This window comes from Triturus cristatus, chromosome 4_2 (genome assembly GCF_964204655.1).
Source record: "Triturus cristatus chromosome 4_2, aTriCri1.1, whole genome shotgun sequence".
Classification (NCBI taxonomy): domain Eukaryota; kingdom Metazoa; phylum Chordata; class Amphibia; order Caudata; family Salamandridae; genus Triturus; species Triturus cristatus.
This window is the reverse complement of record NC_140586.1, coordinates 64,811,747-64,834,898: the sequence shown is the minus strand read 5'-3', so window position 1 is coordinate 64,834,898 and position 23,152 is coordinate 64,811,747. Positions and strand designations below refer to the sequence as shown.

Below are 23,152 nucleotides of genomic sequence, written 5' to 3'. Positions count from 1 at the left end.
TGGCTCGGAGAGCCTGTCCGCCAGTCGGAAGCTGGCTAGTAATCTCAAGGATGGGCCTTTCCGCTCTTGAGATTACGATGCACGGTTTTTGACATGGTTTCTATGCTGGCCTGTCCGGAAAGCGTCTTTGGGACCCCCCAGCAGGGCCCCCTTTGGTGAACGGCTTCCATATGAAGGCCGAGGGGGCACCTTTGGTGCCCCTCTGTTGGTCCCTGCACCTTGTGGGCCCTGCCGCAAGGTGCAGGTATGAACTGCACCTCCCTTTCCTCAATGGAAGCTTGTGTTACGGCCGGTTTACTGCCGTAACACGAGCTCCCATTGAGGAAAGGGACCATGCGACCGAACAGTGTTCGGTCGCATTGATATGAGTCGGTCCGGACCGCCGACCGGGTGTCGGTCGGTCCCAGGACCGAGTCGGTGTCAGGCGGAAGCAACTCAGCCCGACATCAAAATAAGCCCCTAGATATCTTTCTTAAACTCTAACTAAACTCTGGCATCCCAGCCAAGCCCATCAACACCCAAACATACCTTGGGCTATTCCAAGAACATGATATGCTACTCTAATTATGTGAACCCTCTTTTAATTGTTTTATCTAAACTAGATACTTTGTAAGATGGACATGATTTATGAACTCACAGATTTAAAAACACTGAATCAGTTCAGTTCATTACAGCTTTATTCGACAATTTTGTCATAAAAGCAGATATACACATACAATATTTTTAAGACAATAAATATTCTGAATTCTAAAACATTTAAAAACAGATTAAACATGATGGCTGCCGAATACATTGCTCATAAGAATAAAAAGAAGAAACTTTCCCCTGCCCTTTTTGTTAAAACCCATGATCAATCAGAATTATCTTGATCGAATTACAACGAAAAGAAGCTTGGCAGCATTACTGAGGCCAAGACAATCAAACAATCTAAGGCAACGCCCTTAGTCTAATGGACCAAGCCCAACCTAGGAACTTAGCCATGGCTATGGCTATAGGCTGCGATGGATCCGTAGTGAGTATTCTTAAGGCCTCTTCATGTTTCCTTAAGCCCAGGATCTTACAAATAGGGATAACCCACTTTGCGCGAGGTTTTTTGTATAGTGGACAAAAGAACAACAAATGGCTAATTGTTTCATCTTTGTCAGAACAATTTGGGCAAACTTTCATGTTAACCCCTGCCCAATTACCATTAAATGATCTAACTGGTAGGGTACCGATCATCAGTTGAAAGTATAACTTCCTGTCGAAAGGTTTCTCAATGAAGTCCCAGTAGTCTTCTAGGGCAGGCTTTGACTTCAGTTCAAGAAACCGACCAGACAATACTTTTGAGGCACCCTTAGCTCGCATTGATGCCATTGTCATATCCCAATACAACTCCTTCAAAACCTTCTTAGAGGGAAAAGAAGCATTTTGGGGATCCTCCCAGAGGTCTCTCAAGCCTAAATTCACCAGCAGTGACCTTATTTCCCCCAGCCACTTAATCCTATGGTGATGATCTGTATCCATTACATCTTTTAAACCTTTTACATAATGTGAGAGTTCGGCCGTGCACCACAATCTTCTCCAATATAAGAGAGGGCGGAGTTTGGCCAAATCCCTTATAGGTTTCCTACCCATATCAAGCAATAATGGGCACGTGGGAGTACTTTGCGGGACACCAATAACCTTTCGCAAGAATGTATTTTCAGCAACGGTTATGGTGGATAAATTCTGGAACCCCCAAAGTTCGGCACCGTAAAGGGTAGAGCTTAGGACTTTTAGACCATAAATCTCCATTAATGGACTAATTGGCTTGGTAAAGGAGGTATTAAAGTTTGCCGCAAGGATCCCAGCCTGTTGCTTATGCTTCAGAGTGGTTGTATTGATTTGCTTAGACCAGCTCATATCTGACTGAAGCATGACCCCCAGGTAAGTAAAGGCATCTACTTTCTCAAGAGGTACGTTGTTCATAAAAACCTTGTCCCGAAAAGACTTGTGTTCGTTAAATATCATAAATTTAGTCTTTTCTGTATTTATTATGAGGCCACGAGATGAACAAAAGGCCTCAAATCTACTCAGGGCCTTTTGTAATCCGCTAGGGGTTTTAGACACTATCAGAGTATCATCCGCAAACATGAGGATAGGCATGCGTTCGTTAGCCAACACAGGAGCATCGGTGGGGGTCTCCATGAGGAAGTCAGCCACCCCATTCACAAAGAGCGAGAACAGGGTAGGTGCAAGCACACAACCCTGACGTACACCCCTGGATACCGGGAAGGAGTCGGTGACCTCACCCCTTGTGCCCCACCTGACTCGCACATGATTATCCTCGCGTAAGCGGATGATCAAGGACAACAAATCAGCAGGGATTGCTTGTTTACTAAGGACGTCCCACATCCTTCGTCGAGGCACCAGATCGAAGGCTGCCTTCAAGTCTACAAATACCACATATAGGGCTCCTTTTCCCAGAACAACTGTCCAATAGATGTTGATGAAACGGAAGACCTGGTCTATGGTACTTGTAAAGGGACGGAAACCCGCTTGCAATGGTGTAAGAATGTGTTCCTCATCCATCCATAACTGAATCTTATGAAGAATCAGTCTCCCCATTATCTTTTGGATGGAGTCAATAAGACTTATTGGTCATTAATTTGCCGCAGCTGATTTGTCCCCCTTTTTGAAAACCGGTATTATCTCGGCCCCTTTCCAAGAGGCCGGGATCGGAGCCCCACGGGCAATAGCATTTGCTAAATATCTTATATATAGCCGCCAAGATGTTTTATAGTTTGCAAACACGTCACCTGGAATATTATCTATTCTAGGAGCCCGACCTGGAATTATGGTATTCAAAACCCTGTCTACATCACCTAGCGTAAATACCTCTCCAGAGAAGAATGTTAATTCAATGGACCCTATAAGCTGATCATCCTCCGAGGATGCATACTGGGGTTTAAAATATTCTACCCATTGGTGGTGGGCAACATTATTCTGCGGGGGGTCCGGAATCCCCCCCCGGTCCCATTTAAACTTATCCCAGAATGCTTTAGGGTTCCACGACATGCAGGCTTCTTTAAACTCAGACCATCTAGCTTGGTCCCAGGTTTTTTTGGCGTCAGTAACTGCTCGCTTATAAGAATTGCGAACCATCCTTACTTTACCAGGGTCTCCTTTACCTATCGCTAACCCCAGGTTTCTTCGCCACTGACGACAATTGTCGGAAAACCATCCCTCGGTTTTTTTCCTTTTCCTCTTATCCTGGCGATACTTGACAGATTTACAGAAGAACAATTTTAGTTGCTCGAACAGAGCTGTGTGCATCGCAGTGTATTGGGTCAGGGGGATAAGATTTCCCTCGCCTAAGGACCAAACTTCAAGCACCCTGTCCAGCTCAGAATTCATCTCTGTCAGTGTAGCCTGGGATCTAGAGACATTTTCCCACCGCAGATGGCGTGTATCATTAGTTACCACTAGATCTATGGGTCCTTGTACTAGGCTGGCTGGCGTTAATACCCCCAAAAGCCCCTCCATTGTAACGACAAGAGGGTCATGATCGCTTTCAACTCGGGTGACTACAGCCATATCTTTCACACAGTGCCACAGGGACAGGCCTACCAGCACATAATCTATCCGGCTCGCTCTACGCCCGTTATTAAATGTGTTTGCCCCAGTCTTATCAGAGGGTGTGCGGCCATTAACGGCCCTCAGCCGATGTCCTATACACAATCCAGTCATTTGAATAGCCATATCTGACCATTTTTTTATAGGCTCCACCTCCAATGAGGGTATACCCCAAAGTTCATCCTCCTCTACCGTTAGGTTTTGGTCAATATAACCTAACGGTTCAAACGTGGTATTAAAATCCCCTACAACCATCAAATCAAAATCCCTTTGGAAATTATCCAACGACCTTTCCAGGGCTGTTATAACATGAGAACAGTGACCACCAGGCAGTCCTCTTGCATAGACATTAAAAATGCATAAGGTAGGACTTTGGTCTGTGGTAATTTTTATGGCAAGAATGTCATTACAATTTATGGGTATTTGGGTGATTTTGTACCTAAGTGCCTGTCGTACCCATATTACCAGGCCCCCCATGGGGCGGCCCTTCGCTTGTTTTGTCGCAATGACCTGAAAGGATAAATATCCCAGACGGAAAAGGGGCACTGTTGCCCAAGTTTCTTGGAAGAAGCATAAATCATGCATATCAATGAATTCTGACCATTCAGGGTGTACCAGCTTTGAACCCAACCCTGCAATATTCCAGGATATAAATTTTAGGATTGTAGATCTTTGAGTACATGAAATATTTAACGTAGGGGAACCCCCATGGATGAGGGAAGAGCCTAAAATCGTGGGTGCCCCCACCAATGATTCTAGGTTATTACCCCCTGGATTCCCATTATTTGGTGAAGTCTCAGCATAAGGGTTTCTTTGATCCGCACCAGTCATTAACAAATCTTGGCTTAGGGGGGCGGTACCTTTTAGAATGCGTGTTGAGCTATGTTGAGGAGTTGTAGTTAATGGTCAATCACACTCCTCTAGACCAGACAATACTTCAAACCTATTTCCTAGCGGAACGCCCATTCCCCCCCTGGGCCACCCCGCCAGTTCACTCATACAGGCCCTAGTCTTCTGGAAACCTAGGGAGGGGGCAGGGTAAAAGTGTGTTAAGGGTAACGGTCTTATCTTAGGGACCCAATCTTGATAATGCTCTCTACAAATGTACTCCCCTGTTCTTGTGTCCCCAAAATTAATAATAATACAATCCCCCTCAATTGTGTTCTGGCTTTGCCCAACCCAATCCACCCTTCTTGCAAAAAGGATTTTGGCCGACACGCCGTGGGGGAGAGAGCGATTCCTATTCAGTCAATGAATACACTTATTTTTCAACTCAGTGTATTCCTCACGTTGACCTGGTCTCAATGAAGGAACCCCTGCCAAAATACACACGTAAGGGGTAGATGCAGGGGGAGGGTCTATGCATGGGAGGCTGTCTGGGGGTATTTCGTGAGACCCACTACTGCCCCTTTCACTAGCTGGGGCAGGTAGGACAGATCCACCCGAACGTATACCTTCCCTGCTTGGATTATTAACCCCCAGATACGACCAAGGATGGAACCTGGGGAATAGGGACATTCACAGTCCCTACAAAAGGTCTTTCAGGTTGGGCTGGTTGCGAGGGATGCACTGGGGGATTTATACTAGTGCTAGAGATAGACTTGGCAGGTCCCACCATACATTGTCCCCTCCCACCACTATCAACAAGTCGCACATTGTTAGAGGAATTAATTTCACCACCCTCAATCAGATCAAGTCTATTTTCGATAGAGATCAAACTTTTAAGGATAGGCATACAAATTCCATTAACTAGCCGTTCAATACGTTCCCAAATAGCCTGCGACAAGTCAGGGGGAATATCCACCTCTGTAAGCTTGACAGGGTCTATCTCAATCAACTGCGTGGGAGGAATTTCGACACTATTTTCTAAGGGGACCGGTGTTCGCCAGGAGGTTCAATTGGGGCAGTTGTCTTCTGTATTTTTGCTTTCCTACCCTTTTGGGCCATACTTCTACGCTTCTTTTGACTACAGGCAAAGGGTGAACAATTTTTGCATCCCGTTTATAGCAAGTCCTAGGGTTTTTCTCCATAGAGTCGGGTGATATACTACCAACTCTGGAGACTGAAGGGCCCTCAGGAGGAAATACAATTACAGGTGTGTTATCCCCCTCCCCCTGATGGGCTCACTAGGAGCTAAGTGTCCTATTGCGGTGGGCACTCCCTGTTTGATACTTAAGCTCTCTTCTGAGTGTACATTAAGGACCGGAGTAATGATGGGAGTAACTGGGGCTCTATTGGACAAAATAGGAGACACCGCCCCTGCTAGAAGACCCATTGAGGACCTTCTATTAGCCCCAATCTCCAAGGATAATCTTTTTTCTGTGTGGGCAATCTCGTGCGCCAAGATTGAAGAGGCACGAACAATAAATTGATCCAGGGTTCCCATAACTGAACCTACTGGGCCCGCCTTTTCACCCCTAGCCACCCTTCCTGGCTCGGAAGTCATTTTTCCCTGTACGTTTTACTTCTATTGCCCTGACAATTCACAAGGTGCTTCTTAGTACCAACACGTACAATTGGGAGCTACACCTGATGTGGTAACCACAGTATAAAAGAGCTGAACCACGAATACGATGTCCAACAATAGCAATAACAACAGGAAGGCACACCCTGATGGCAGGGCGGCACTGGTAACAGCAAATAGATAGTCCCCAATGATAGGAAAGAGTCAACAGTACCTTTTAGACTTCAGCGAGTAGGGGACGTTAGGGAGATGGCCCAGCCCTGCCTATTCCTGTCAATGACGGGCAAAGGACGGGCCCGCCCTTGGCCCGGGCTTCGCCCGGGCTCCGCCCACGCGCGTCCCGCGCTGCGGAGCACCTGTCTCTGGTTTAAAGACCCCCGGCGCAGCCTGATGACAGCAGTGGCTAGCGCTGGGATGTGTGGTTTTCCTCCAGCCGTTCCCCTCACGGCAGTCTGCGGGCAAGAGCGCTAATCCGGCCGTTCCCCTCACGGCGACGAAATGAAGATAGTTGCAGGCAGAGGTGACGATAATGGTTCCTTTCTGAGAGAGTCCCTCAAGGCGTAGTGCTCTTGGCTGTATATGATGTGATCTGTGCTGGAGAAAGCTGGGTTTCCAGAGACAGACGCTTGTCCTGAGACATGCCTGCACCGGGGCAGCTGCCACCTGAGCACCCGAGTGGGTACAGTGCCGAACTCCACGAAACGGGTGAGAGACTGACAGCAAGAACTTCCCAGGTGGTGATGGAATCCTTAAGGAACATTTGCAATGTTTTACTGGAGAGTCTAAACAGAAACACAGTGATAGTCAGGGTGAGCTGATAGTGGAGAAGAGGTCAAATCTTGACAAGTCATAGGCCTAAAAGTTGCAGGAGCAAATGAGGGAGAGAATAATAAGAGCTAAGTTCGAAAGTAAGAGTGGTCCCAAGGGCAATACCACAGGCAATGATACAGCAAAGATAAAGACCTGACAAGGGTTATCTAGTCTAGTGAACAGAGTTGGTGTGATGAGAAACATTGAGGAGCTGATTACGATTCAGGGCTGCATCGTAATGGGCTGCTCGGTTTTCTTTTCAACTGCCTCATTATGATGGAGACGGTCAGAAAGTAAACCGGCCGGTCATCCCGGCTGGCTTCCGACTGGCTCGGAGAGCCCGTCCGCCAGTCGGAAGCTGGCTAGTAATCTCAAGGATGAGCCTTTCCGCTCTTGAGATTACGATGCACGGTTTTTGACATGTTTTCTATGCTGGCCTGTCCGGAAAGCGTCTTTGGGACCCCCCAGCAGGGCCCCCTTTGGTGAACGGCTTCCATTTGAAGGCCGAGGGGGCACCTTTGGTGCCCCTCTGTTGGTCCCTGCACCTTGTGGGCCCTGCCGCAAGGTGCAGGTATGAACTGCACCTCCCTTTCCTCAATGGGAGCTTGTGTTACGGCCGGTTTACTGCCGTAACACGAGCTCCCATTGAGGAAAGGGAGCATGCGACCGAACAGTGTTCGGTCGCATTGATATGAGTCGGTCCGGACCGCCGACCGGGTGTCGGTCGGTCCCAGGACCGAGTCGGTGTCAGGCGGAAGCAACTCAGCCCGACATCAAAATAAGCCCCTAATAATAAATAATAATAAAACCATTTCTAAAGCGCCTGGTTACACTAGCATAGTGTGTCCCCGCGCTAACAAGTGCCACTCCTCCCTGAAGGCCAAAGTCCAGGGCATGCCTGGGTCCTGAAAAAGAAGGCTATCATTTACGTGGAAATAAGTAAGTTTTCAATTTTAATCTGAATCTTGCTTCAGAGGGTTCCATGCGTAGATCAAGAGGAAGCCTGTTCCAATATTTGCTGGCTAGAAATCTAAAGGAAGCGCCTCCAGTCTTGGCCTTGCGAACGCGGGGAAGTTGGAACAACATTGCTCCAGCAGATCTGAGGTTGCGGATGGGACGGTGGAGCATTAGAAGGTTGCGCAAATATCCAGGACCTTTTTCATGGGCGATACGATGAGCAAAACAGAGAGCCTTAAACCTGATTCGCTCCTCAATAGGGAGCCAGTGGAGTTCATACAGTGCCATTTTACCTGATGCTCTACGTGGGAGGTTTAACACCATGCGTGCAGCAGCATTTTGCACACATTGAAGTTGGTGAATACCTTTTTTACTGAGACCCAGAAGGAGAGCATTGCCATAGTCCAGATGTGGAGTGACTAAGGCATGAATGAGTGTTTTTCTAGCACTGATGGGAAGAAGATCGAGAACTTTACGGAGTGTTTTGAGTAATCCAAAGCATTTGCTCGTGATCTTGCTAATCTGATGCTTAAAGGAAAACTCCGAATCCAGCATAATCCCTAGGTTTCTAACAGACTCCACCGGGAGGGGGGCTACCCCTAATTCCGTAGGCCACCAGGCGTGCGGCCAAGCGGAGGGGGATTTACCTATCACTAAAACATCAGTTTTGTCGCCATTAAGGCGCAGACAGTTGTCATTCATCCACCCTGCCACGGAGAGCATGCAATTAGAGAAGTTGGTGGCCGCCTCTGCCTGATTGTGGGTGAGCTTGATTATTAATTGGGTATCGTCAGCATATGTGACGATACCCACTCCAAAGGGTTCCACAATATGAGCTAACGGCTCCATGTAAAGATTGAACAATGTAGGGCTCAGACTGGAACCCTGAGGAACTCCATGTCTGAGCTTTCTGAGGGACGATTTATAAGGGGGACAGTGCACCTGGAAGCTCCTGTTTTCCAAAAAGGATTCAATCCATTCCAATGCAGATCCCTTCACTCCCATGTCTGAGAGGCGAGACAGCAGCGTTGAGTGCAGCACAGTGTCGAAGGCTGCACTAAGATCTAATAAAACCAACGCTGCCGTCTGCCCCTCATCAACTAGTTGTCTCAGACACTCAGTGGAAAAAAGAACCGCTGATTCTGTGGAATGGCCTGCTCTAAAACCTGACTGTGTTGGATGGAGAAGAGAATTTTCCTCAACAAATTTCATGATTTGTATATTAACTACCTTCTCCAGCACTTTCGCACAGAACGGGAGGAGAGAAATAGGGCGGAGATTCTGCAATTGGGAAATGGGCATTGCAGCTTTTTTCTTCAGAGGAATTACTTGAGCCCTTTTCAGGCACATAGCACTCCTGAAGAGAAAGTGTGATAAGGTGTTGGATCTGATCAATCATGCCTTCTAGGACACCCTTACATCGCTTGGGAGAAATCACATCAAGTGGGGAACCCGACTGGATGCTAGATATCTTTCTTAAACTCTAACTAAACTCTGGCATCCCAGCCAAGCCCATCAACACCCAAACATACCTTGGGCTATTCCAAGAACATGATATGCTACTCTAATTATGTGAACCCTCTTTTAATTGTTTTATCTAAACTAGATACTTTGTAAGATGGACATGATTTATGAACTCACAGATTTAAAAACACTGAATCATAATGTGATGCCACACACAAGGTAGAAGAGCCACAATAACAAGATACTACCGTATGTTACTTCATCAAGCACTTGATGTAAAAATATCGGAAAATTGTTTAGCCTGATAAGCCTCACACTAAAAGGTAACAATTGTGAAAAACGCATTCTCTAGAGAGAAAGTGCTTGAAAATTCCCATTTCTGAAGCTCCGATATGGAGACATGGAATCTCCAGACATGAGGAGATATATTTAAAGGGGAATAGAATTGAGTGGGCAAGGAAGATCAGTAGAAGCGGCCCCTTTCTTCTCTTCAGGTTATGGCAACAACTTTAATTCCCAGATGAACAGGGAGCCAGCCGCTGGGACAACAAATGATGGGGTATATAATTTCAACATAATAAACTGAAATTTGGTAAGACAAGCAGAGATATGACAATTTCTCATTATCTTGGTAGGGGTGGGCGGAGCTCGCCGAGTTAACGAAAAACTTTGCAAAATTCCGCGGTGTTCCACAGGCGTGCAGAGTACTCCCTCACCCCTAATCTTGAGTCCGTGAAGCAGAAGAAGGCGAAGGATCACTTGTTCACATTTGGACTCTGCACTTCAAAACTCGGGTTTGACTTTAATATTGCAGAGGGTGCATCTACCCACAATTTTCTGGAGACAATCATAAATGTGATGTGATGATGGACTGTTGTTTGTGTCTGATGATAATCTCATGGCCATCGATGTAATTTCTACTCATATGAGTTTTTTTTATGTAAATGAATATTGCTGAGGTCACTTCAATTTTTTTTAAAAATATTTATCATCCATAGTGTGCAAGTCTATGCTTTGCTATAGCCGCATGGTGTTGATACGGGCATACATACACCTAATACTGAATACGGTTGAAATGGAAGTAGATTGTTTTATTTCTGCATGTCTAGAATCCAATTTGCTTGTGAAGTGCAGGAGTTTCTTGCTAGCTAGACATGACTTTAATAAAAAAATAAAGATTGCCCTTTGGTTTATGAATGAATATGAATACTTCCTTTGTTAGGCCGATATGGCAGCAATTAGCTGCTGGTTTAATTGATAAATTACTTGACCGGTGCATTATGAAGGGTAATGATCGGTGTCCTGAAGAAGATCAAATACATCTAAACGTGGTAAATTGTGGTTATTTAAAGGTTCCAATTTTTGTACCAATTGTATTCATTGCAAGAATACTTTTTTTTGTAATATATTATGTATATATGTTAAATCGTTAATATATCGTTAATATATTCCTTACACCTTTGAATTTTTTAGCAGGTCTCACCGTTGACTGTAAGTCATGTTTCAACGGCAAGTAATAAAGAGATGATCTCTCTGATGCAATGTTTATGAAAGTGACTTTCCCGCCAAGCAGCACTGTTTTCCTTCCAACTATGAGATCGAGAATCCATCGATTAGAACTGGTCCATACCGTAGTTCTGCCACTTACAATTCTAAATGTAGGTATTGCATCATTACACTAGGACCCTGTCTTATCACTATGAAGCCCAGCGTTGCTTTGATAAGCAGAAGAGCTATGTGATCAAGAGGTCATATGACATGAACCAGACAAAGGGTCTCAATTTTGCTTGAGCGGACGGTGCTCTATACATCAGGTAAGTGGAGTATATGTTCTCCTCCACCCTTATGGACTACCGTCTGCCAAATTTAGAAATGAACGCTGCCCCAGTAGGTATCTTTGTACCTTGAAGGGAATCTCTTTCATGCCGTTGCCTTTAAAGTGCGAAAAAGTTGGTGGCAACCCCCATTGGTTTTGAGAGCCATTCGGCAAAGTTTCAAACTTTTATGTTTTTCAAAAACAAACTCCCAAACAGGAAGTTAGTTTTTGAACAATAAAAACAAAAATGACACCTACACCTGGGGCGTTTTCTCCCAGTGTGTAGGGGTCATTATTGTGGTTTAGTTTCTCCTGTCCGTAAAGGACAATAAAAGTACATTTCATAGTCCACTTTAAATAGGGCAGGTGATGAAATGCCCCTCAACTGAAAGCCCCTACCCATCAGGCCACTGGGGGCAGAATTCTGTCGATGGAGCAACCTGCAGCTCAGTTGACAGAAAACTTAAGGTTCACCCATGTCTAAAGGAGGTGGGCAGACCAAGAGTTTGCCAGGCAGGTGCTCCTTTGAGGTTGCGATGGAGTACCCTGTCCACCAAATCCTAAGTCAGGCATTACACTTTTTTTAGACAGAGCGAGATTAAGTGATTTACCCAGAACTATAAGATGCTTTGCCGAGTCTGATATTTGAAACTGATTACCAAGTGCCAAAGTCAGGAGCTCTAGCCATTATGCCACATCTCCTCCCCATCATTTCAAAGTGTTCCAGTTTCAGTTGACACTGTAGTGATATGTCACTATCTGTAACAATGTGAGAAATTGAGGCACTGAGAGATAGAGTCCTTGATTGAGTCATATAATTTACACATCAAAGAAGCATTTAGAATTAAGTGAGACTGGTGTTCACCCTTGATTTTGCTATCACTCAAGAAGCATAGAGGTTAATGTAGTATTTTAGGACCTGATTTATATTTAGGCAGGCGGCCAGCCATTTCACCAGGTGGATGGAGTAAACAACTCTATCCCCATGGTGGAGATACTTTCCACCTAATTTGTAAATGAGCACCAAGCAGGGGGTCATTTATAAAAGCATTGCCAAGAACCGCTACGGCTGGTCTTCCTGCCTAAGTATACTCTGTGCTATGGTGATGCTGTAAGATGCATCCCTGTAGCACAGAGTATTCCTTGATTGTTTTCAAAAAGAAAAGAAAAGATGAAAAGAATCACATCCCCACTTGGGTTGTTATTATTACAGTACATACTCGGCCACGTTGTAGACGGCAATGGTGGATAACTTTTTGATAGGTATATAGAATGTTGTTACTTGTGTCTTGCCCTCCACCCATTATCTCTGTTGTTACTAATTAGCTGTTATTGATCATTTTGCACAGTGATGCATAATCTTGAATACTGATGATGGATACTACAGCGGGGGTCATATTTGAAACAGTACAGTAATCTCTCTATTAGGCTGAAAATCTGTGTTTACATCTGGTACATACTAGCATGTCGAACGATGCTAGGGGGCCCTTGTATGACATGTAGGAGTTTAGACTCTTTATCACAGCCACCTGAGCGGTATACATGCATCTATTTCCCTTTCTTTTACTTGTCTCTGGTTTGGAATATGTGTGCGTCAGTTGGGGTCCTAACATTTGCCTATTTTCTTTGTCCTTTTTACAGTCCCTTATTTTTCTATTTCAATTCACCAATGCATACTCTTTACCTGCTAATATCTACAGATCCGTTTCTTCACATTTCTTACTCCCATTTTATCTCTACTATCTCTACTCCTCTCTTTCCCTCCCTTTTGACAAAATTGCTCTTTAAATTAATTTACACAATATAGGTAACAAATCAATCATTATGATATGGAGGTATGACCACCTGCTACGTACTGTATCTGAGAATCTCCATGATAATTATTTGATATACGCATGTCTTACCAGTTTTCATTGTTGCATGCCTTATCAAAGTATGCACATCCACACACGTTTTGTTCATAGCTTGCATTGTTCTTCCCTTTGCCTCCTTCTTTTCCACATTCAGTTGTGGTCAAGATCGAATATAGTTTGTCTTTTGAAAGCAGAAGTCATGACATTTATTATCAGTATTTTTTAATCCCCAGTTGGAATCGTTTAGCACATTTTCTTTTGACCTATTATGCATTTCCATGTTTTACAAATGTTCTATGTGATCCATATATATATATATATATATATATAAAGATATATTATCTACTGGCTGTCGCCAGTAGATAGTTATAGTTAGGACCTATTTTCCATAGGATAAGCATTTTTGGTTTTCCTAATTACTGTGACGTCGTTTGACGAATCTTAGCGAAATTTTCAAAACTAGTGGGACGCTCCGGTCAGCTCCTGTCTTGAAAGTTTCGGGGTGATTTTTGAAGTGGGGACCGAGAAAAAAGGGGGTCCCAAAACGTGTTTTTCCCATGTTATTTCCCATAGGAAACTTTAGACACGACTACAGCCCGAACTGCTGAACGGAATTATACCAAATTTGGCAAAAAGGTAGCCGTTGGTTTAGAAAGAGTCCTTTTTGTTAAATGGTGTAAATCCGTTCAGTAGTTCCTAAGAATTTCAAAAAATAGAGGTCGGAAAATCAATTTCCCGTATGAAACTTTAGACACGGCTACAGCCTGAACTGCTGAACAGAATTACAACAAATTTGGCAAAAAAAGTAGTGCTTGGTTCAGAAAGTGTCCTTTTTTTTAAATGGTGTAAATCCATTCAGTAGTAGCTGAGAAATTCTAAAAATAAAAGTTTCAATATCTAGGGACGCGGTGGATTCGCGAACCCTCCCAACCACAAGCTTTATTCTAATTTGCTGTCAACTCTCCAAACCAGGAAGTGTTGGCAGCCATCTTCTGACTCGGTAGAACCAAGTCAGAAGAAAACAGTGGAAAAAATGTTTAAAAACAAGAAAAGGGGGCAGGGTAGAAACACCCTGACCCCTAGGTCTGCTCAGGGGGTCCCACAAGGACCCCCAGGACCAAAAAAAGCATTTTGTTTTTGAAAGTTTGGCAAACTTCGCGCTGGGGTCAAGAATACGAAGCTTCATTTAATTGAGGCCAGCGGGTGCGCCAGGTCCCTGGGGCATTGCAAAAATATATTAGCGGGGGCCCTCGGGGGCCCCCGCAGCCCCAGGGACCGCCACCCCCAGGGCTTATTTAATTTGTGTAGGCGGCCAGTACTGCGCATGCAAGCTTCTCATCTCCTCTAAGTGGCCGCTACCTGCTTCGTTACTGATAGTAACAGCTGGAGCTGCTGAAGTGAGAGCAGTAGAGCCGCAAGAGCCTGGGGGAGCTGCAGAGAGGAGCACCATCCTGGGAGACGAGCCCCCTCCGTGTGTGTGCAGGGGGAGATGTGCACTCCGAGCACAGGCACGACCCCTCACACGTAGCAGAGACCCTGGTAAGCACCAACCCTGTGGAGAGCGAGGATCGGTGGCACGAGCTCTCAGACATCTGCACAGGTGTTACACCTTCTCTGAAGACTGTTACACTTCGTGGTTTATCCAGCGTGTGGAAGTTCGAGGTGTGATATTCTATATTAATGAAACACACTTAACAGACAGTTATGTAATAACAACAGAGTTGAATAAGCATTGTATTCATTTCTTTTAAAAGGCGGAGTAGCTCTGAATATTTTCTTTGTCTTTTCCATTCATAGACCCCTGAGGAAGGGTCATTTTGTTGACCGGAAATGCATTGGGTTGTTGTGAAAATGTAATGTAAAATACTTCAGCAAAGAAGGAATTTGTGATAAACAAAAAACGGAAATATAAATGAAATATAATACAACGGATTTCAAACCAGATTGAAACTTTGAAAGAATTGTTTTAATGAAAGTATTGAACTGGAAGTAGACCTCCATTGGTCTTAGTATATTTGTGCGCGCCTCCAACCTGGAAGCGGAAAACCCCACTTTCTTTCTATTCACCGAAGTTCGAGGCACAGCACACAATCAGACTCCAGCTCCCAATGCACAGGGTTGGCGTTGCATTTTAAAGAGAGATTTGTTTGTCCAGACTTGAGTCCGTGCTGCTTGGGGTCTGCTGATGAGGGGCTGGTGAACACGATTTACTTTTTAAATGCAAAACGCCAAGCATTTCTTTCATGAGGGCAACATTGTGTGTGCATCACACCAGGCTACAGGGCATTGGGATGTAGCGTGGGCTGGGGCAGTGCACCCCGGATGGTACTTAGGATCCAAGCAAGATGTTTTTAAGGTTCACCAAAGAAGCCTGGGCAACGCGCGTTTCTTGCAATACAGTACCCCCGGCGTGCCTGCACTACAACTGAGTGCTGCATCGGGCTGGCTACCTCCACAGCACCAAGCCGTCTCGGGGCCATGCCTTCTGCACAGCCACAGACCTCTTCACAGCACCCCAGCCATGCCTGCTTTGCAACAGCAGAGAAAGTTTCTGGGCTATTCTGTGCCACAATGTGAGAGTTACCCCCAAAGTCATGAAGCTTAATAATACAGAGGCTCTCCGTTGGGTTTGCCTGCAGCACAGCACCCCGGGGTTCACTAAGCATGTAGGCGTCAGGGCAAAAGGTGCGCTCCCAAGCGTGCCCTCTTTACACCTGTCCCGTCAGGATGCCTGCTTCGTATCCACGGAGTTGCTTCACATATTGGCAACGCCCACACAGTTTCAAAGCCTTTCCCCCACCATTTTTGCTTCAGTCCTCAAAGCTGGTTCAATGAGAAGCATGCCTACTTCACATTTAAGGAACCCCTCACTGGTGGCGGTGCCTGCTTCATAGCTCCATAGCGATGCCTGCTCCGCGCCTTCACAGCACTATGACAGCTCCCCAGGTAAGCCTGTTTCGTAGCGTCAGTGCTTCTCGCGAGGAATGCCTGCTGCACACCAGTCCTATCCTCCAGAATGCTTGCTCTGTAGTACCAGAGCTTTTCACATGCATTACTGCATTTCAGAGCCAGGCTTGTCCTCCCCAGCCCAGTGCATGCCTGCTTCCCCAGCATCAGGGCTGTCTCTCGAGCTCCGTCCCCACACCGGGTCTGCTCGCGGGGCCTGCCTGGGCCACGAGCACCTGCCAAGACTTGGCGGTTTTTCCACATACGGGCTGCTGCACAGGCACCCCTTGCAGCGCAACACCAGAGAAACTCCTCTGGCATGCCTGCTTCATGGCGCAAGAGAAGCACCACGGGCATGCCTGCTTCATAGCATCATAGACGCACCACGGGCATGCCGGCTTCATAGCACCATAGAAGCACCACTGGCATGCCTGCTACATAGCATCATAGAGGCACCACGGGCATGCCTGCTACATAGCACCATAGAAGCACCTCAGGCATGCCTGCTTCATAGCACCATAGTAGCACCACAGGCATACCAACTTCATAGCACCAGAGAAGCACCACGGGCATGCCTGCTTTGCGGAACCAGAAATGTTGCTCAGGTATCTTGTGCGTCACTGTCACAGAGTTACTCCACCACCATAACTACTCCACAATGACGGAGCTGCCAGGCAGCATGCCTGCTTCATGGCACCAGAGCTTCTTTCGAAGCTTGTCTTCTTCGTGATAACACCTGCATTGCAAGCAGGCCCGCATCTCATCACCACAGCTCCTAGAGGAGGCACGCCTCTTCCAAGCACCAGGTCCTTCCTGTGCACGCATACCCCTGATGCTCCAATGCGCTGAAACTGCACACCGACATGCCTGCTTCACAGCAATAGAACGGAACACGGTGATGCTTGCTTACACTCATGCCTACTTCTCAGCACACGTCGATGCTTGCTTGCATAGCACTAGATTTGCTTCAACACATGCCTGCTTCACAGCACCAGAGCGGCACACGTTGATGCTTGCTTGCATAGCCCCGGGCTTGCTTAAACACATGCCTGCTTTCCAGCAGCATATTTACTAACGCGCTACTCTGGTCCATCACAGTCCTGCTGCTAGTGACTCCAGGCATGTTCACTACAGAGCACCATGGCTACCCACAGGTGTCTTAGAACATGTCTACTGCTCAGCTCTCCTGTGTTACAGTATTGAATGCGTACCAGGCATGCATGCTGCAGATTCGGAGGGCACTCCATGGCTCGAGCGCTCCGCAGCATACGGGCTTCACAGGCCTGTGCCTGTTAACAGCAGAGCTGTGCACCCTCCATGCTTGACGTGTGCCTGGGCCGCTTGCTTGCTTTTCATTAACTACTCGCATTACACAACTTGCCTTTGCCCTGGTTGCAGTTTTGGCATTGCTTCGGCACTTCATTAAAGTGTGTTTTTTCATTGGTGCAGTTCCCTTTAATTCCAAGGTGTATATTGACCAATTTCCAGCTCTAGTAACACTTTCCATAAAATTCCAGACAAGCTTCGAAGAGAAGTGGCCAGACCACGCGCTGGGCGCCAACTTTCTGTGATAGCCCCACACAAAAGCTCCCAGCCTCAGTTGAGACACTGCAAACCTACTAATATAGAAAAAATAAGTCTCACCCCTCCTCCCGCCCCAAAATACAAAACAAAAATGCCCAGTTTTCAAAAGTAGTCCCAGGTACTGAGTAGTATGTAATGAAACTCCAAAAACTAAATATAACAAACGATGAAGCGAAGGCTAAGCCTGGGCTCCTTTACTCTCCCGTCTCCGGCCCAAAGATATTTGAAGACACCTGTTTGATGTTTCCAACGGGCCGTTATTTTTCTGTGCTGTATAGATATTTTTGGGTGACAATAAATAACCTATCGAGATTTTTGAGGCTGCCATTGTTACCAGTAATGGTTTTTTTTTTTTTTTTTGAAAGACCTTTATTTTGCACAGCTGTGTCATCTTACAGTATACATTCGCCACCCATGTTGGCCAATCAAGGAGACATTAAGCATATGCTTCCAGACATTATGACACAGCCATTCAGCCGGTAACCCGGGGGTCCGGCGGCGTTGTACATGGTGGTATTGTTACAGTCATTAGGTAAGTATCTTGATAAATTACAGGTCTATGGTTTTCTGTTTTTTTGTTTCCTATTTCCTTATTCTTAGTATCGATAACAGTGGTGACGCAGTGTTCCAGCCTGCATTGCGGCTATTGCAGCCGTCACCCAGGCCCTGATCGAGAATTGCCCCAATTGTCGTGGTTAATCTTAATCGTGGGGGTTCCCGGGCTGTACAGTGTCAGCGTCGTGTTCGCAACGCTGGCCGGAGCATAGCAGTAGTGTTTCGGTATAGCTCACTGAGGCATGAAAGTTGACGCTTGTTCGGCGAGTCTAGCCTTCAGTTTCGTAGTCAGGGTCCATGCGCGGGGTGTATGGCGTGCATCTGTCCCCCTAGCGCTGCGCCCCAGAGGCCGCCGGTTATCGGGGTTATGTCCAGTATTCTACTCAATGTGCCCTTGTCAGGATCTCACTGAGAGCTCTGGACGTACCCATCCTTGGTGGGATGCGCATGTCATCGCATCTCTGCTGCCAGAGAGCGGTGTGTGCTTAGTAGGGTATCGCTCCGGGGATACCGGACGACGCGGCCATCCTCTGTTATCCGCGATAAGATAGGAATCTGGTCAGGGAACATGGCCAGTAAACAAACTGTTCCCTACACTTGTGTGGCGATAGGGAGAATAGGGGTTAGGGTTGTAAATTCAAGTGGGATCTAGGGGAGGGGAGGGGGGAGACGATCGTGTGCTGTAGCGGGGGGGGTCGGCAACTGTCCAGTTGGCCACAGCGGGGCTGTGCACTGTGTGCAGGAAGCAGCGGACGGGAAAAGGGGGGGGGGGCCCAGGCAGGACGTAAACCCAATGCTTCGGCGCCCACGCATAGTTCCTTGGTGTGCTGGGTGCTCTGCTGCGTTGGGGGGAGAAGGGCCAAGTGTGGCGAGGCGGTTATGCCTTCTCGTCTGTGTTCCCAGCCAAATGTTATGTGTGCAACTTTGGAGCTGGGCAGCAGCGTTCGCTTGGTGTGCGATATCTGCGCGCTGATGTATCCCTGTTGTCGGTCTCATTTAGGGCGGGAGCAGAGGTCACCAGAGGCGAGCGGGGGGGTCGGGAGTTGACTTCGCCACGGCCTTGGGGTCGTCTCTGTCTGTCATTAAGAGATCGGGCAGTTCTATAGTTTCAGGTTATCCCTCGTTCCTGGCAGGCCATCTGGAATACTTTAAGGCGGTCGTCCCAAAGCTGGGCGATGGGGAATTTCCGAAGACCCGCGGTTTCCTCCCGAAGGAGCACCGTGCTCTCCGCTTGTGCCCAGTTAATGAAGGAGGCTTTCCAGTGCCTAATATGCGGGGGGTCGTGGCCTTCCAGTGTTTAGTGAGCAAGCGCTTGGCCGTTATAAGCCCCATGTCCCAAAAGTGTGCCTGCACTTTGTTATTTTTTGTGCGCTTATACAAGCCTAATAAGCATGCCTCCCATGTGCGTGGCAGTCGCTCATCAGTGTCGCACGCGAGCAGTGTCAGTGTGTCGTCCCAATATGCCCGTATATCAGGGCAGTGCCACAGCATATATAGGAGGTCTGCTCCCGGTAGCGAGCAGCGCTGGCAAGCTGCGTCCGTCAGTGAGAACTGCAATTGTTACCAGTAATACTGGATATTGACCTATGGTACTGATCAGTGCAAGCATTGACTTCAGCAGTGCTTTGTCACGTGCACATCCATGTTTAGCAATGCTACTGTAGTCTGACATCCCCTTTTAATCCCATCATCTGTTACTGCTCTATTGGTGTTCCATACATTTCTCAGTGTGACCAAATGTCTCCATGAGAGGACGATAACACCTCCCTAGTACTGGGCATCATTTTTACAAACCACTGTTTGCATGTGTTCTGCTGAAATTGTCTTATTTGAAGCGTTCGAAGACGACCGCAACCCCTGAAAAGCACTAGTTTGTTAAATGAAGAGCTAAGTTAACGAAATATTGTATGCTGCCCTCATCACGCATGCGCAGACATCCTCCTGCCCTACGTGAGTTGTGCCGTAGTTGGGCCCACAGAGGTGAATGTCACGTGTTTGTCCTAACCTCTTAGAATTCACGTTCTTCTTTGACAATATCCGGAAAATGTGGAACACAGGAGCACCAGCAGGGGTTTGTTCACGTGCTCCTGTTCAAGAAAGGAGGGTGTCATATGCCACTGGCAAAAAACAGCAATTGGCTCGAAAACCGAAGGTGTTCCACATTCACATACTGGGATTCGAGACTCTTCCAGGGAAATGCGCTAAACATTAACCAGTGCGAAACCAGCATGGTGCACTAAAAGTCAGCCTACGTTGGCCTTTGGGTCATCAGCTATTCCAAGCCTGTGCCCAGCACAGCGCCCTCTGATGATCCAGTGGCTGCAGGCAGCACCGGGGGCGGGGAGGAATCTGATGAGTGAGATCAGAAAGTCACAGTTTATCTCATGCTTTATGAATGACCTGCAGGAGGCGAGAGAGCCGCGAGTGATAGCCATGCATAAGTCATGAAATAGAAAGGGGGCATGTGACGCCTTAAAGGGAAAGCACCACTCAGAGCCCTCTCTGCTGGAGACAACACAGCCACGCGCACCAGCGAGAACTGAACGCTGTAATAACGCAAGAAAAAGCACGCGCCAGCTGGGCTTGCATTAACTTCATATACATAACCTCTCGTGCATTTTTAAGCACAACACACATAGTTCAAGACTAAAAAGCAGGCAACCCGTGGCTTAAAGGGACGTGGTTATCCAGTAGCATGAAAGGATGCGTGGAGAGCAATATATATATACCATTCCGCCAAAACTCAAGCACTTATTAATTCACCATGCACTCTCCTTGCAGTACTTTAATCATCCAGTCAGTACCTATGCACTCATGCAATGACCCATGCACTAACTCATACACTGCTATAATACCCTGAGGACTACCCATGCAGTCCAGCCATCGCCCTGTCAGTACCCATGCACTCCTTCAATCACCCAGCCAGCACCATGTACTTATCCAATCACTTCACCAAATCCCTAGCACTTATAAATTCACTATGCGCTCTCCTTGCAGTACTCTAATCTTCCAGTCAGTACCCATGTACTCATGCAATGAACCAGTCACTAACACATGCACTGCTGCAATACCTTGAGGACTACCTATGCAGACCAGTAATCTCCCTGGTACTATCTATGCAGTCCTCCAATCACCCAGCCAATCCTAAGTACTTATCCCATCACTGCGCCAAAACCCAAGCACTTATAAAATCACTATGCACTCTCCTTGTAGCACTCTAATCATCCAGTCACTACTCATGTACTCATGCAATGACCTCATGCAATGACCTAGGCATTAACTCATGGCAAATACAAAGGAGGTCATGCTAATCACGGGGGTACCCCAACGCATAGTGTTCCCTAGTGTTTGTAGGTGTTTTCACTGTATTCTAAGTGTCTTTTAGCATAGCACTGGCTCTAGGCCTGGTTAGTCAGAGTCAGTTACCACCAGTACCCATCAGCAAAAAGTTGGGGGCACAGGAGGACTTTCTGCTCCTCTGTTGGTTATTTCTGCACATCTCTTCTTCTTCCTGCACTTTTTTTCATCTTTCTGGACTTCTGTTGCCTCTTTCTGCATTTGTCTTGCTACTTTCTGCGCTTTTCTTCCTCTTTCTTCACATGTTCTACCTTTGTAGGCATAGTTAGAAATTAGTATTTAAAAAACCTTAAAAATTCAGCGAAAAAAACATAGGTTTCAGGGACATTATAGTTGAAAATTAACATTAAAAAAACCTTTGAAATTCACTGAAAAACCATAGGTTTCAGGGACGTTATTGTTAGAAATTAGCATTTAAAAAACCTTAGAAATTCACTGAAAAAGCCATAGGTTTCAGGGATGTTATAGTTAGTTGGAGATTTCACTCATATAAAACCATAGAAATTCGGCCGTTATAGTTAGTAGACCTAACTATAACTCGCGCCCCCGCAATGCACTGCTAATGACATTACATATTACATCACTGATGACATGCTCAGTGACATTACTGATGACATCTCAAATGACATCACTGATGACATCACTGATGACATCATCCACGTGATCATCTGATGTACCTTCTCAAACCCTAATAAAACCTTTCATACAACGCTCATCTGATGGTGATGCCGGTAAGATCCTTTGGACATGGAGATACAACCACGATGTTCAGGAGGCGGGAACACAGATTTGAACTTTGCTGAGAGACGGGGCTTTTAGTTTGTGTTGGGCATTTGTGAGGCGACATTTGAGCAGTGGGTAGTGTTGGAAACAAACAGTACTAATTATGATAAGTATTCCTAATATGAAGGGTTGAAGGATACTAAGGAGGTTTTAAAACATATGTGAGGTGACATTTGAGCAGTGGGTAGCGTTGGAAACAATCAATACTAATTACGATAAGTATTCCTAACATGAAGGGGTGAAGGATACTAATGAGGCTTCAAAGTAAAGTTTTGTTGAATCTGAAACGGCAGGTTGAGTTTGTCTAAAAAGGGAAAAGGGGACACTCATTGATAAATTGTATATCAGACGAAGGCATTAAAGTATGTGTTGTTGTTTTTGCAGAGTTTGGATAACACTAGTGTCCTACTTGAGAAACAGGATTAAAAGTTCCTGTTTGACGTGGTGTCTAGCTGGTACGAGGGGCCTTGGCTGTCACTTGGTAAATATCGCATGGGCTGTGGCCCTCAAAATCAAGATAGAGTCATCGAAGTAAGTTGAAACTGTTTTTAACTGGCTGAGTGTGTTTTAAAATCAACCATTTATCTGTTTTGAACAGTCACTGTGTTCTTGAAATAAGGGTCCAGAAAGGGTGGACTGTGTCCCCGTGCCCTGAAGAATTTGCCACTACAAGGTACAGGCAATGAAACATGTCGGCCCAGCATTATATGGTCTGCAAACATGTAGTTTGGTTTTAATTTGAATAAGCCCACAAATAGTGAATAAAAAGTACCCTGATGGTGACAGTGGGACTTATTTAAATTTTACTTTCACGGGGTTGTTGTGTATGGTTTTTACACACATTTTCATTTGTTTCACTGGTTTTCCTTGACACCTGCAGTATTTGTTTTAACAAGATAGCAACCTATGATGATAGACGTGAGCATGTCTGGTAATCAATAACCAGCAAGCTCCTCTGGTGGTGCG

The 23,152-nt window shown here is 46.2% G+C and overlaps 1 protein-coding gene across 2 annotated transcripts in view; it reads right to left on the bottom strand.

Annotated features, from left to right (window-relative positions):
- The window catches only part of LOC146832982 (complement C3-like), a 1,287,425-nt gene that overhangs the window by 807,588 nt on the left and 456,685 nt on the right, over window positions 1-23,152 (bottom strand). The gene's annotated exons all lie outside the window — the stretch shown is intronic.